A 15,561-nucleotide genomic window follows, 5' to 3' on the forward strand; every position below is an offset into this window, starting at 1 on the left:
CTCGATTATCTACACGCGACTGGTTTTCATCTTTTTGCATTTGTCAAAACAAGAATGTTTTCCAGGGAAAATACCATTCCTTTTCGAAACGTCCCATCTGTGGATTGCTGTGGAGCACGGGAGAGGTTTGCTTTTCCCGGTTACTTCCCGAGACCCCGTGACAGCAGCCCGTAAACACCTGAAAGCCGGCTGCTGGCAGACTGACCCAAAGCTCCGTACAGAAAATCCACACCAGCATTACGTGTCTCCAGGGTATGAGAGCACGTGAGAGAGGATGCGAACTTCGTGCTCTTGTGGACGTGGCTAAGGAGTCTCCGAGTGATGCAGGGAACGGACCAGGAGGACTCCGTGTACGGCTCTGCAGGTGTTCAGCATTTCTCTGAAACCCCAGATTAAATTTGTAAGGAAAACCTCTCTGTACAAGGCAGAAAGGTGCAGCCACACCTGCCCCCCCCCCGAGTTTCCATGTCAAGGAACATTTTGCAGACTGAGATACTACAGATGGTCATTTTGGGCTTATGTCCTGTTTATCTAAAACCCCAAAGAAACTCATAAAACCTGGTGAAAATAAATCTATACTACAAAGCAGATGATATATTAAAAAAAAATAAAAAATCTATGCTGTCCGCATTCTCATCTACCCAGGATATGTAACCTACCCGAGGTGCTTTGAGGCATACATGTAGGAGCACTCTGGGTTAGGAAAACGTCTGCCAAAGAACCTGTCCAGCAAAAATAAACCCTTCAGCCTGACGTACCACGATCAGCCACACTTGAGAACCTAATTGTCCCCATGAGAAGCATAACAGGAGCACAGTGAGCACAGAGATGGGATTCATTGCTCACTGTCTCAGTCTAAACTTACATATCCGTGTCAGAGGAAGCACATGGGTGTTGCTAGGACTAGGGCAAAATGTCCCCACGTGGATGGGGACAGACCCAGAACTCAGGAGCTGTCCCAACAGTCCCCCACAATCCTTCCGAAGGGGCATTTTGCTCTAGATATGTGATTTTCCTTAATTCCCCCTCCTGAGCCATTCTCGGTCCCTGGGCTGTAACAGGAAACACGTTCCTCCACGAGCACTTGTGGGTTAGTCCCAGTTTCACACCTTCTGCTTTATTTACTAAATCTGGTCACCCTCTCAGTAAAGTGAAAATCACCGCAGGCGCTTTGCTGCCGTCTGGAAAAGGATGCTGTGCGGCTTCCCTCCCTTTCTGTAGGGAAGAAAGGGAAGGATTTGCTCTGTGTCCAGCTAAGCATAAGGTCCCTGCATCCTCAGGAAATAACTGCTGTTAACTAAATTTCCTCGGGAGGCAATGATGGGCTCTCCCAAGTCCTCCATCCCTCTCCTCCTCCTCCCACGTGCCACTTGCCTTTCTCCCTTGCCGACCTTTTGAGGCAGGGTCCCAGGACAGACCACAGTGGCAGCACGAGACATTAAATGGGGTGGGCTCTCGCTGCCTTGTTTTCTGGCCTGAGGCCACCGAAGCAGCTGGAAAGGAGCAAGCTGTTTATTTACCATGATGACTATGGCTCTGTTAAGGTAAGAGAGAGGGAGAAGGCAAGAAGCCCAGCTGGGGGCGAGACCCTCGGCTGTCACAGCACTGAGCCCGGGGTGCTGGCAGCCGACGGCGGGGGGATCTGCTGCCAAACACAGCCTTCGTGACAAAGGCTATATGTAAACGTACAGTGCAGTCAGGGTGCACTTTGGGAAAACAGAAAGCTCTGCTGGGGGCGTACTGAGAGAGCAGCCAGGAAAAGCCAGGGCTAGAAGTGCAGGAGACTGCCAGGACAAAACTAAGTATTATTTAGTCGTAAAAGAAGTCTGTTCCTTTATTTTCTGTGCTTATAAAGATTATGAAAAACAAAATCCACTGAATGCTGTGGAGGGCAGAGAGCTAGCCCACGTTGCTGCTTGCTCTTGCTGTGTATTGACACACTAACACACAAATCTTTACACGAAGCATGGCTTGCCATGAAAACCTCTTGCCATGGAAACCTCTTGCCACAACCTCAGGGGTAGACGAGAAGCAGGGTCACCGCATCCAGTGTTTGGAGAGCATAAACAGGAACAACAGAAACTGCCACCTGCAGAGCTTCTTTTGCTCAAGAAGTGAAGGTTGAGCCCCGAGAGCTCAGCCCGAGGTGCCCCAGTGTGAGCTAAACACGAACTGGTTTCCATCCTACCAAGGCTCCGAGAAAGCTGGAGAAGAACTGGACAAAAGGCACGTACAACTCCTCCGTCCTGGTAACTGCAAGCCGTTACTCCTACCAACCTCTGCTGAAAGAAATGCCATTTAGCCTGCAGTGTGACTTCATCCAGGGACAAAATGAAAAAAAATGGCAAAATCGGTGCCGAGCCTGTATCTCCTGACCCTACGATCCATTTTCCTTTCCATTCAGCACGCACATTGCTGTGTGGCATCTGCTCTGATCGCTTACTTTTTTCCTGTGTAATCGCCAATAATCATTTCTATGTGCTAGGACTATTAGGCACGGTTGTAAAATGATTTCCTAGCCCTGAGAGACCATGCAATTGGATACCTTGTGTGCTAACCCATGAATTTTATCTACTTCAACATATACAGGGGCCTGAGGCCTCGAGGAAATTAACAATCCAAACAAATTCTGCTGAGGTTTAAAAAATGAATTATTTTAATAATACCGAACTTCCATTAGGTTCTGGTTTGGAGGCAGCTCTCTGCAAAATCAGGCAAAATGTTTCAAACAAAGAGGGATTTGACCGAACTTCAGCTCAATTGTCACATGGTTTTCTGTCTCCTTTCCCTGCATTGCTGATTAACAAGATTATTTATGTCTAAGCACAAGTTTAGCCTCTTTTCCTTATCCAGCAGCTTGTTCTTTCCACAGAAAAATGAAAGTTAGTGGCTTAAAAATATATATAAAAAACCAAACTGTTATCACAAATGACTTTTGCTTCTGGCACTTCAAAAGCTGTTCCTTGTTTTGTTTGCTCTGCTTTCTTGCTTGCTTTTTTTGTCTCCCTCTTCTTAACAGAAGACTGCAAAGGTCAGACCCTACCATGATATATACGCCTTCCGCAGCAAGAGCTGCTCCGCAGCACTTGGCAGCCACAAGAACCAGACAGTTCCTTAAGCGAGGTCGCAGTCCAGCCTCGATACGATCGCCGCCGAGCTCCGTGGTGTAAACAAGACTCGGGAGCCCTGAGTCACAGCCTGAGTGCAAGGGAGCAGGCGTCGCTCCCACGCGGATCTTGGAGGCAGAGCAGCAGGGGAAGGTGCACAACACCTCATAAATAGCAAGGAAGCGAACCAAGCAAAGAGTGGGTGTCGGATCTGGCTTCTGGGTGGAAGCAAGTCGTCAAAGCATGCATGCTGCAAAGGTAAGGAGGAACTCGGCTCTCCCACGCTTTTAGAGAAGAAACCAAATAAAATTGCTCACAGGCAAGAAACATTTCTATAGGTGACAACCCTCTCAAGCTCCTATAAGCCCCACCAGGTGGCTCGTGCTCCTCAGATGCCTGCCCAGACCATGCACGTGTGCACACGCCTGTGAGCAAGCGAATGCGAGTCCAGCAACCAAATCTAGAGAGCAGCAGCTTTGAAAGGACAACACAGACAGTGCAGAAAGCTCTTCTCTGGTGCTGTTGGACAGATCTGGGGACCTCCATAATCGCTGTGATCTCATGGAAGTCAGGCTGGGGGTGAAAGCCAGTGTTCGTGCAGGAACTACCCAGCAGCTAAAGCCCAGCCACAGTAACAGCAGCAAATCCCCTGGCTCAGAACTACTTCAGGAGTTTCCGAAGGTAAATACACCACAAAGCAACACCAGGGGAAGAAAGGGGAGGACTCCGGCTTGGAGGAACAGCACTACCATCCCATTGGTATGAAGAAGTTGGTTTTCTCCCTAGCAATTCACTAGTACCAACACAGTTACTTCATGGTTAAAAGCGTGGGTCACAGTATTTGACCTGCAAACAGTGCCATGTCCCGCAGCTTGAGCCCCTTTCCCAGTTACACAGTGCAAGCTCCAGCTAACCCAGTAGAGGTTTGTTTTTGGCTGGCTGTGGTGGTGTGGGTGAAGCACAGCTCCAACCTGGCTCCCAAATGAAAGCAGACGGTCACTGCAGGGAGCACGGCCACCCTGCCTCTCTTTTACCCAAAAGCACTTCCCCTCGCCACGGCTCCCAAACAAAGCTCCAAAAACTAAAAGAAACCAGCTCTCCCTGCCCCAGGCTTTCTGCTTTGGTTTCAGTCTGGCAGTAACTTGTTAGGCTCCTTCTAGGAAAAGAAAAAGCCACCCGTGGCAAACCCAGCTCCTTCCAGGCTCTCTGTGATGAAGCGGCAGCTGCCTACACGTGGTGGTCCTCACCGCTGCGTCCTGCAGTTATCAGAAAACTCTCACACTGCCCACTGGTCCTAAAAGCACTGTGAATATGAGAACTTTGGCACATCCACTCTGGATTATCAGAATTTCAGCTGTTCTTGGAGTAAAAATTCGTTTCAAAAACCCCACGCTGCAAAGCACGACTGAGATGCACTAGTGCACGTGTGATGCGCTTCTCTGATGTGGACTCTGCTCTGTGCCCAGGCTGCACAGGACAGGAAGGGGAGATGTGCAGCATCTCTGAGATTCAGGCTTTAAGCTATCCACACCTGCGATTCTGTTCTCCTACCTATCAGCCAGGGTAAGAGCTATCCCCATGGCAGAAAGGAGATCCCAAATTTGGTCCCTCCATCACCATCTCTTTTCTGATGACACTCGAGCCTGAACTGGAACCAGTGACAAGACTTACACCAGAGGACACCAACATTCACGTGGCTGTAAGCACTGCACCTTCGTGTGGCCAAGAGCCTCACGGGGTACACCCCAAATGCTGGAGAGGAGAAACAGGACAGAAGGGCTGGGAACTGTGCTGCATGTGAAGGGGTCAGGGCTTTCAGTGGTCCTCACACTGCACACTCACAGTGGTGTGATGACGCAGAGCAGGGGGAATTCCGTGCTTCGTGAAGGTGACGAAGGCAGACATCAGTCCTGTGAACTCTGGGAAGGACAAGTCTCCGCAGGACAGCTGTGCGTGTCTGATGTCCTGCCAAAGGCGTGTTGGCGTTCGCGATGGAAAAAGATCTTCAGCACTAGCAGAAATCCAAACTGCGGTGTTGATGAATTACAACAATATATATCTGCAAGACCCTATTTTATTCATGTATAAACCAGGATCATAGAAGGAAAATAAAGGGAACTCAGCTGAATTCAGTCAGCTGTTTAACTGAGTGGCTGTTTGCATAGCTTGAAGTGGAAGACTCATTTCTGGGAACACATGAACCTAAATCAAAGGAAAAATTTGAAAGTGGATTGCAGGAAGCAACTCTATACTACTGAGAGAATGGACTAGATAAAACCTAGAAGGGCTTAGATTATCTATTAATGATGAGAACAGACGCAATAGCCATATAATGATAGTATTGGACAACGAAATACGAGATCTGCATTTAGCCTCTCGTCCAGCTGAAAACTGCACATGGTGAGATCTTGCTTCAAGCAGCTAAAGGACTGGGCTTAAAATACTGGGAGGAGTTGAATGACTTTAGTTGGTCTTGGCTTCATCTTCCTGCCATAAAAACAAGTGAATTTAAGACGCAGGATAAAAAGAGGTAGCAACAAGTGCAAAAGAAATAGAAAGTTTATGTATGTTAGCTGTTGCAGGAGAATGAGTCAGTCTATCCCAGCAGTTTTCATTATGACCCAGATCAGGCCTTCAGTGAATCCCCACCTTGAAAATGGAAAAGCCTCTGTGTGTGATATATAAATAGAAATTTTCCAGACACATGAGGACAAGAGCTCAGACTAACTGGGCAGACATCACCCACAATGTAAAACTACTGTCAGGTTTTCTTATTATTATTATCACTTAGAAACTGACCTTATTTATGGCAAATCTTAAGAAGTAAAATCACAGTTGAAAGGGAAAATCTGTGTATGTTTACATACTACAGGATTCTTTATTTCATACACTCCAATGTGGTGCAGATTGCCGGTTCCCCCTCTGGGATCTATAAGACTGTATAAACGGAGAGTTCATCTGTCACAGGGCAGACTCTGCTTGATGTAAATCCCCAAAGAATTATTAACCCAGGCAAGGATGACAGCCAGGACACGCTGAATCGTTGCAGAGCAATGGTGACTACACTATTCCGAATCTAGGCTTCTCCCACGGGGGCTTGCGTGGGCATTATGGATGACTGCCTTTTATCCCAAGCCTTGTGTCCCTTCCGCAATCAGCACAGCTCCAGCCCGCTACTTCCACGTTCTTTTCGTCCTATGGCTGACTTGCCTAGAGGATTATTGCTTCCCTGGATCCAAGAAAACATCAGTGAGGGAAAGGGAAGACAGCTGCTAATGCACGCCAAAAAGGAGCCAAGCACGGAAATACTTCCTGGACTCTCAAGAAACCCCTCGGCTACAGCCTGCTTGCAAAGGGACTCATTACCTATAAAACTAAACTTCATTAAAGGCAGCTAAAGGAGCTCTGGGCTTTCCCTACAAAAATGCATAGGATTCCAGGGGTGTCTGTGATCCCTACCAAAGCCCAGCAGCTGTCCACAGCTGCTCCCTCCGTCAGCCATGCTTTGAGAAGGTCGTGCACAGACGAGTTGGAGTGGGTCGGTGTGCTAGAAGAAGGCCTCTGCTAAACAACACTGAGTAGCTGGAAGCAGATTTATAGAACTTGCCATAAGCACTGCAAATGCAAGGCAGCATGCATGGCCTTGATACCTTCGATCAGTCTTTGGTTGGGGGTGTTGATTTTTTTTTGTTCGTTTGTTTTTTGCTTTGTTTTTAGTGCCCTGGCTCTGAGCAACTGCTGAACAATTGTGAGACCAAGAGTAAAAGAGAAAAAAACAAGGCAAAAAGCCTCACCAGAGCTGAAACCCATTACAAATGAATCAAATATAAGTTGACCATAGTAGCAGACAATAGTGTTAGCTCAGTGAAGGCTTCATAGAAACGAGACAGTGCTGCAACGGGAGACACAGGAATGGAGAAGAAAAGGGGACACATTAACTGAAAAGCAGAGGTGCACAAAGTAGGGAGCCAGGAAGAGCAACAGAAGCACTCAGCAGAAAGTAACTGGGTAAAACTCACAGATTGGTGCAGAAAGCTTGATCTTACTAATGGCAGCTGGAACTGGCAAACATGAAAGTTATTATGAACTAACGCCACGGTGAGTGAAAATGTGCAAAGAAATGTAATCAGCAGGCACTACTGCATGAACCGTATTGTCCTGGGTAGATAGAAAGGCTCCTAAAAGTGCAGAATGAAGAAGAAAGTTACTGTCACCTTAACTCAGAAACTGGGAGGTTGGAAGCATTCACCATTTGGGGAACCACAGAGCGAGGAAAAGAATCAACAGATTTGTTATACTCACAGGTTACTGCAAGAAAAAATACGCATACACAAAAAATTACAAGAATACGTTAAAAAGGCACATTTTCCATTAGCTACAAAGAAGGATTTTTATAGAGATGTCTGATGCCAAATGTATTTCTGTGCTTGATGCATCAGCAGTGTTCTGGCAGGTGCCCCTAGAAAAATAAAGTGCATGTTTGTGGGTATTCAACACTCTCTTTGAGACACTTTCCTCAGCCTGTCACTTGGGTTGAGTTCAGCACCAGAGGTGTTTCACTGGAAAATACAACATATTTTTGTTGGTGTATCCAGGAGAGTTCCAAAGTCTACAGAGCTGATGCTTACATCTGGGGAAAATCTGCAGAAAAAGCATGACAGAAGCTCCAATTCACTTTGGAAAGAGATGGAGCTGCTAGGCTGAAGCTAAATTCCAAGTACTGGAAATAACGAAAAGATATCAGGCAGAGCAGAGCTTGGCTAGAGGTACCCAGCTGCCACAACAGACGAGGAGGAGAGTCAAGGATTTCCTGGAATGACAATGTGCAAACAATGCTGCCCTACTTCAGCTGCTCAAATTAGCAGCCTGAGAGTGCTACTGTACAAAAAGCTGTCCCAGGGAACAAAGGATGCTCATCCTTGCCTGAAAAGGCAAGGCTTCAGTCCTTCTATGCTGAGAGATGCCTCTGGAGAGGGCATTGGCACAGTCCCTTTCACCAGTAAAGTCAAAACCAAGACCTGTGCCACGCATACCTTGGTGCCGTAGAACTAGCACGCTCAACGTGTGATAGAGATTTTGGCCACGGTAGGTGGTTCATATGTTTAAAAACAGAAATCCCTCCTTGAGGACAGGCCAAGAAGGACCGCAAAAGCACAGACAAGTATTTGATGTGATAGGGAAGAAAAAGCCAAACTAGAGGAAGTTTTCTGAATGGATAGGATTTGAGCAAAAGTCAGTGTTCATCAAAGCCAAGAGAAAAGGATGTTGCATTAATCGAGACATGATGAGATAACAACTTGGACAAGAGTTTGAGCTGTGAGGAAGAAAAGGTTGAATAGTTACGGCTGAAAACACTTAGTATAAAAACAGGAAAACAAAAAGATGTTTATTGGCCAGAAATAGAAGGAAAATCTCTCCACCACCTGAGTTGTATCAGCTGAGACAAGTCCTCCCAGGAGATTTTCCTTCCTCTCCCACTTTGTGCAGCTTCCTCCTTCAGCTCTCCTTCCCTTCCCAGCTTTCTGTTATCATTTGGATGCGTATCTTTTCTTATGCAAAGGACTTGACTTGGAAAACAGAGGGCTTGTAAATCCGCCTGCCTGAATGTGGCTTTTTGATGTCTGGAGCACAGAGACATGCTGCTGAAATTTATGGTTTCCAAGGAGGACTGAGAAATTTATGTTAGGAAAATGTGACTGTCATCTTAGTTTATCTCCCAGTTTTGTAATGGAAAACAGGCTTTCTACAAACACATACACACAAAGCCCAGCATGAAACTGTTTATGAACTGGAGCGCATTAACCAAGAACCATTCCATAAAGACTGGCAATAATAATATTAATAATGCAATAAATCACACACCATCTCTAACATCACCAACCACCTAACAGAGGAGAAGGCACCCTGTTGAGAACCAAAGCAGGAGCGCCTCTTTCCTCTTCCATCCTTTATTCTGTCTGTATCAATTAAAAGAATTTGGACCCTTCGGGCCAGCAGACTGACCACAAACACCCTGCAGTCCTTACAGAAGCTGTTGTACATTACACAGGCAGCAAATAAAAATGTAGAGCTACACCAGACTTTCTGAGGACGCTTCAAAGCCTTAAAGTGACAGCTTCAAGAAAGCCAACCCCAGACACGTGGATTACCTGAATATGTTCAGTCCATTGCACTGAAACAGGCAGATAACTAGAGCGACTCAAACAATTAGCTGGAAGGAGTTAAGCCATGAAAACAGAAATGTCCTAATTTGTATATTAAAGAACAGACAAATTTGCATTCTTTCTAAATGAGTGTGCTTTTCAGTCCTTGGCAGTTCATTTGGAGTTTTGAATTTACGGCAGGAAACAATATAGATTATGCTTCAGGCAGCCACAGTTTATTTCTTGAGACTATTTGCAAAGAAACCTAAAACTTGCATTAAGATAAAGAGCATCTACTTGATCTGGTACCAAATAATCTGAATTCAATGCTACCTCAATTTCTGAAGCTTACACCAAGCCATTTCAAAGTATTTCAACCATTCTGCAAGCATTTAGACAGGAAGCTTTTCTATACTCACCCTGGAGGAAGTGATGGCATTATTGATATATGTCCTGCACTATATTAAATGTGGCTGTGGAGTTATTTATGTGCTTTTCCTGACTTCTTTTGACACAGGAGTTGATTGCAGTGCTGTATGATTACGTCTGCATCTCTGAATCTTTCTTTCTCAGCTGGAAAGTCTCAAGTTCCAAGCTGGGATTCCCTCTCCACCCCCTTCTCATATACTTAACTCTCCTTCTGCTGGAAGTGTCTAGTAAACATCCACAAAAAACCTCTTAGGTTCCACAACAGCAGAGAGGGAAAAAGTGGGCAGGCTGCATTTTAAGAGAAGAAAACACATTTTCTTAGATGCTCCCTGATTTTTAACTGTGCACTATAAGAAAACGCTTTTTAATTATGGTCTTTTTAACTACGGACCCTTAGAAATTGATCCCAAAGGACAGGGTATTTCAAGTTTTTTTGTTGTTGTTGTTTTGTTTTTTATTTTTTAATTGTTTTTGTCTTGAATTCTTTTTCTTATGATCTTTATCAGCCCTCCTCTCCTCCCTCGGCTCCCAGACCACCTACGGACAGAAGCATTGTTCATTAGTAAGACATTTGCTGTCAGCTAAAAACAAGCATCTGTGTACTAGAACCTACCTCAGCTCTGGTTTACTGGTTGCATCTAACCCAGCACAACCCTCATATGTTGGGAACTAGGGAGCAGGCAGGAGAATATGTGCTCCTCCCGCCACGGACACTTATGCAGAATGAAATAGCTGCCACTGGCACCTGATTTCTAAGCCAAAGGCTACTTACAAGACAGCCCTGTGACCTCTTGCAGCCAGGCATGCCTGCCACTACCCATTCCCTATCACCTTATTCAGGATTTGTGCAGATCAATAGAAAGACTACAAACAGCACCCTACAGCAGAGCTCAGATGGCCAAGAAGGTTTTGAGCAACCCTGGCTCACGTGCTAGTGCTTGGAGGGACACTAAAACCCTCTGGTGAGTGGCTTGTGTGTTTTATTCTTGAGTTTAATTTTGAACTAATCACCAGATTTAGATTCAAAAAGGAGTGTTGTGTTTTGTTTTGTTTCTTTTTTTTTTTCACAAAGACATCGGCTATAAACAGATAACTCCCATTCCTAAGACTGTTTGGATATCTTCTCACTGCAGGTTTCAGACACTGCAGGAAACCAGGACATCAGCAAAGCCCTCAATCTTTTCTACTTTTAACTTGTACATTTTAATTTTATGGCTTTTGATTTTAGGATATTTCAGACATCATTAGGCTGTGCTTTATAGCATGTGTGTGTTGGGAGAGAAGACAGGCAATGTCCTCTGAGGTTTCAGAGTCCAGAGAATGGGTTTAATGACTATGTCCTTTACTGTGTGGATCTATTATTGTGAGAACGGTCACGCTGCAGACTGTAGGAACCGTGGGCATCCCCTGGGATAACCCTTGTACACTTATCACAGAGTCCAGGCTTCTGGAGATCAATGTGTACTCCCGCTATCGTCATTAGGCATGCCACAGCATCGCGTGGCTGCATTTGGTGATAGCCCACCTTCTCAGTGGCAGCCCATCAAGAACAGAAGACACCTAAAGATGAGGAATCCACCTCTCTTGACAGTTTCTTCCAGTCATTAATCTTCTTTCACACTTATTATCAAACACTCTGCCACATTTCCCACCTGAATTCGACTGGCTCATAGTTCTTGCAATTCCCTCCCTGCCCAAACTGAAGAGCTCATCACTAGTCAGTGTTTTCTTCCCATGAGGAACACTCTCATTAAGAGCTTTTAAATCTTACCCTCTATTTGCCCAAGTCTGCGCACTGATTAAAGCAGCTAAGATTTAGGGGGCATCAGAGCCAAAAGTCTGCAGCCGTGAGGGAGCTCGAATCCAAGCACAAGCTTCTCCATCAGGTTCATTCCTGCACAGCACAGAGAACTCCATACAGTGAATCTGATCAGAGAAAGGATGCAGGTAAACACAAAATAAAAGCAAAACCACACACAGAAAACCCTCCTCAAAATACCCAGCCACTTATTACCTCGGAGGCTTTGTTAGGCCCAAATGAGTCACATTTGCTGAAAGAAAGGAATCAGAGTGGAAAAGTGTGAGAGTCTGTGCAAAGACGTTCCCAGAGGTCAGTTTCATACACATAAATATTCCTACAAATGTTGATTTTCTGACAGGAAAGATTAATGCCCTCCATCTTCTACAAAAAGCAACAAAACAAAACAAAAAAAAAGAAAGAAAAATATGATTTTCACAAAAACTAAGGAGCTACAAAAACTAAGGACTTTTGTCACAGAAGAAATCTGCATAAAAATTAATGAAAATGTCAGAGGTAGAAAGTGGGGAGATGCACTCTTCTTTTTGCTGGATGTCTGAAATTCTGAGAAGAAAAGTGCTAGAGAAGCTCCAAGTTTCATTATAATAATCAAATTAATCAAACACAAAAGAATTTCAGGCAGAGCCCAAAACCGATGGACTACCCTCAGATGCTTACAAGCTATTTAAAAATAAAGTAAGGCATAGTAAGATGCTAAGAAACAAGGCAAAAGGCTTACACAAACTACAAAAATTAAAAGAGAGAAAAACAAAACCAGAACTTGTAACTCTTCTTCTACCCTCCACCCTGCCCCTGCCTACCTCCAAAGCTGCTGTTCCTGCGATAAAAGGAGGCTTTTTGGTCAATATTGTATTTCAAAAAATGAAGGACTTCTCACTGTGGACCACCTCCCTGGGCTGCACGTTTAGCTGCTGAAAGACAACCTGGATGAATGAAAAGGGAGGAAGGGATTCAAACCAAATCAACAAACAGTTCGTTTCTCAGCTGTTCCTTGATTCCTCCCACCTCCTCTTTTATGAACATTTGGGCTTTTTTGTTTTTCTTCTGGTTTTGCTGAAGAGAGCAGGGAGCCCATTAGAGCAGGGGGATTAAGAGAGTTGAAGTAGGATTGAGTAATAAAATTGCTGTTAAATAACAGCAATTATGCAAGGCAGATGGCCCCAACGAGAGAGAACAGTTTCGAACGCGCAGGGACAGGAAGCAGAAGAAAACTCGCTCTGCTTTAGAAGCCTCGTTTGTGTCTGGCTAAATCATCCCCGCCACCGATCGCTAGAGCAGAGCTGCCCCAGGAGGGTTAGGACACGGGGCAGAGAGATGGAAGGAGGCATTTGGGGAGAAAAAGGCACTAAATGGCAAGTTTAGTTGATGTTTAGCCTAGGCTGGAAGTTCGAGCAGAGCCCTCTGTGCAGCCCACGGTACCACCTACTTGGGTATTAACCTGAGTGCTTGTAAAGGAAATTTTTTAACTTTGTTATCACGTGGGAACAGCAGGGGAAAATCTGGTTATTAAACTGAAAATGTTAACAGTTAATGGCAGTCACAATTTTTAACTGTGACAATTTTATTTTTTTATATACATACATATATATATAAAATATTTTTTATTATAATTTTTTTTTTAATTTTACTTTTTACTGTGAAATAAGGCAAGGAAGGGAACTACTTCCCTGTGCACAAGTTAATGTCTACAACTGCTTTTTCTGTTAAATGCAGTACAGAATCCAGCAGCCTGAGGGTGTATGATTTATTATTTTTTAATTGAAGGTAGCTGGCCAACCTCCTCTGGTATGATCGACGTAGCAAAATGAACGTTTTTTTCTTAAGATTAAAAATAAAAGCTGTAGAAGTGGGGGAAGTAAAAAACATATCAAAACAAAGTGGAAAGAGGGGAGAGGAAACTTTTAGCCCTAAAGTAGTAAGAGCTGAGCCAACCTCTGGCAAACTCAAGCAACAAGATACCCATATAGATACATGTGTATATAGACATATTTCACACATACATACCCACCCACCCACACAAAGCAAGCTGAAGTACCCTTTTTTATTAGTCAAATGGTGTTGGCTAGCTCCCAATTTTTCCCTGCTTTACCAAGAAAGCCAATGGCAAATTTAATAAATAGTTCAGCAATTAAAAATTAAAATAATTTAAATATACACACAGGAGATTTATTTTCCATGTGATAAAAACAAAAGAGTAAAGTCCCTTTTATTTCATTTGGCTTGCTTTAATTCTCAGATCCTGATTTAATGCACTGAACAGTTTGGCAAGGAAACCCAGTGCATCTTGAACACAAATCCCAAAAACTCCTTAAGAAAAGCAGAGAATCAGTGTGGACAACAGGGGGTTTTACTGTTTTCAAATTAAATACCATAAATATCCATGGCACCGTGAGGGACAATGAACAGACTGTCCTTACAGCTGGCATCACAGTGTAGGATGGAGAGACGTCAGGCTAAACTTAGCTTTCCATCCAGGTTTTTGTCAATCTGTTTCTGAACTGGATAAAGTTTCCATTAAATAGTATGAAAAATCTGGAAAAAAAAATGATTACTGGAAGATTATATAGCACATATTAACTCATGCTCAACCCAAGCTTACACATTCAAAACCACAGATTAACCTGAGGGACTAGCAGAAGCACTGAACTTTTCCCTGTCTACTAGTTAAATAAAAATATTCATACTGATGAAAAAATCCTAAAAATGTCATTTTTTGCCCAAAGTATAAATTTTTATAAAATATAATTAAAGGACATTTTTCCTTTGCCAAATATAAACTTTACAAGTTTTTAATAAAAAAAAAAACTTGAGAAAGCTTTCAAAACTAGAATTCACTTAAGTTTAATAAAATGTGAAAAAGGCAGAGAAAGGAGACATACGCTCTTGACTGAAACCTCCCATGGGAAGCTGTAGATGTGGAAAAAATAGGTTTTCGTCCAGTTTATCACACTACAGAACAACACTCGATTAGAAGTCCCCTAGCCCCTTTTGAAGGAGGATAAGTGTTAACCCCTTGCCCTGTGTGTTTCCCATCGCATCCTGCCCACTTTGTCTTAATTCCAGCTCTGTACAACTCCTCGCCACCCTTCCATTGGCTCCTGCCTCCACTTGCTGCGCAGTTAGTCTTACTTTTATGGGGTATAAAACAAGCTCTAAATACATCAAACCTTGTTTTAAAAACAAGGAAATTAAAAGAAATTAAGTATGTCAGTTTGTAGCAGCACATAAAAGAGCAATCTCAGTTTACCCCAAACACCACTCTAACTGATTGACTTTCATATTCCTGGCTTCATTCAAGGAAATGAGGTTTGACTGTCGAGTACTCATCTAAATCAGCAGGGCTTACAGAAGTGCTCTGGGATTGCAGTGGGTGAAAGAAACCATCTTACTTCTTATAATGGGAAACAGTTTTTGCTGAGTTATAGCTATGGCTCCAAATTTTTCAGTGCCTAGATAATTAGGAATTCAGAAGGAAAACTGATTACCAGTAGAAGGTTGTGCAAAGTGAGATTCTACAGTAATTCTTTTTTCTTTAGATATTAGTTTTCTCACTGTATTTTCTAACATGAAACTCCAGAGCAGTTCCCTGAAGCCACTAATAAAGTAAGCAGCCACCAGAGCATACCAGACATATGCCAGGTTCTCCACGACGGAGACAAGCACTAGAACAACATCTTGGCCAGCATTCTGTGCTTTGTAGGCAAACCGTCAACACTGAAACGCCTAAAAATATGCCTAATGAAGGCATTACAGTTTATTTGGGTCACAGAAGGGTGCTCATTTTTATAGTTTTGTTTTGCAAGACAAAATATGTAAAATCAACAAGGAATAAAAGAAAGAAAAAAAAGAAAAAGAAAAGAACCCACATCCTTCACTTTTTTAGACCACTTTCTAGTTCTACAACCCATCAAAACATAACACTTGGATTAGTTTTTAGATTAGGACCACAGAAGCCCATAAAAAAAGGTGGATGCGCCCTCTTTTACGTGGGATTCAAGCTGAACAGATCTGAAAGATGATTGCAGTGGTACTGTACTGCACATGCAGCCACAACCACATGTTG

General features: G+C 43.7%; 1 protein-coding gene across 2 annotated transcripts in view; it reads right to left on the reverse strand.

Moving 5' to 3' along the window:
* ZNF469 (zinc finger protein 469) overlaps positions 1 to 14,011 on the reverse strand; it is a 228,773-nt gene extending 214,762 nt beyond the window's left edge. Inside the window, exons 1-3 of one of the 2 annotated variants that reach the window (XM_040571504.1) lie at positions 13,868 to 14,011; positions 12,299 to 12,421; positions 11,451 to 11,573 (exon numbers count right to left, since the gene is read on the reverse strand). The gene's annotated coding sequence lies outside the window, so the exon portion shown is untranslated. Of the gene's footprint in view, positions 1 to 9,669; positions 9,998 to 11,450; positions 11,574 to 12,298; positions 12,422 to 13,867 lie in introns of those variants that run through there. The other variant, XM_040571502.1, reaches the window with a different exon arrangement.
* Between the last annotated feature and the right edge of the window lie 1,550 nt (positions 14,012 to 15,561).

Source organism: Cygnus olor, chromosome 12 (genome assembly GCF_009769625.2).
Source record: "Cygnus olor isolate bCygOlo1 chromosome 12, bCygOlo1.pri.v2, whole genome shotgun sequence".
NCBI lineage: Eukaryota > Metazoa > Chordata > Aves > Anseriformes > Anatidae > Cygnus > Cygnus olor.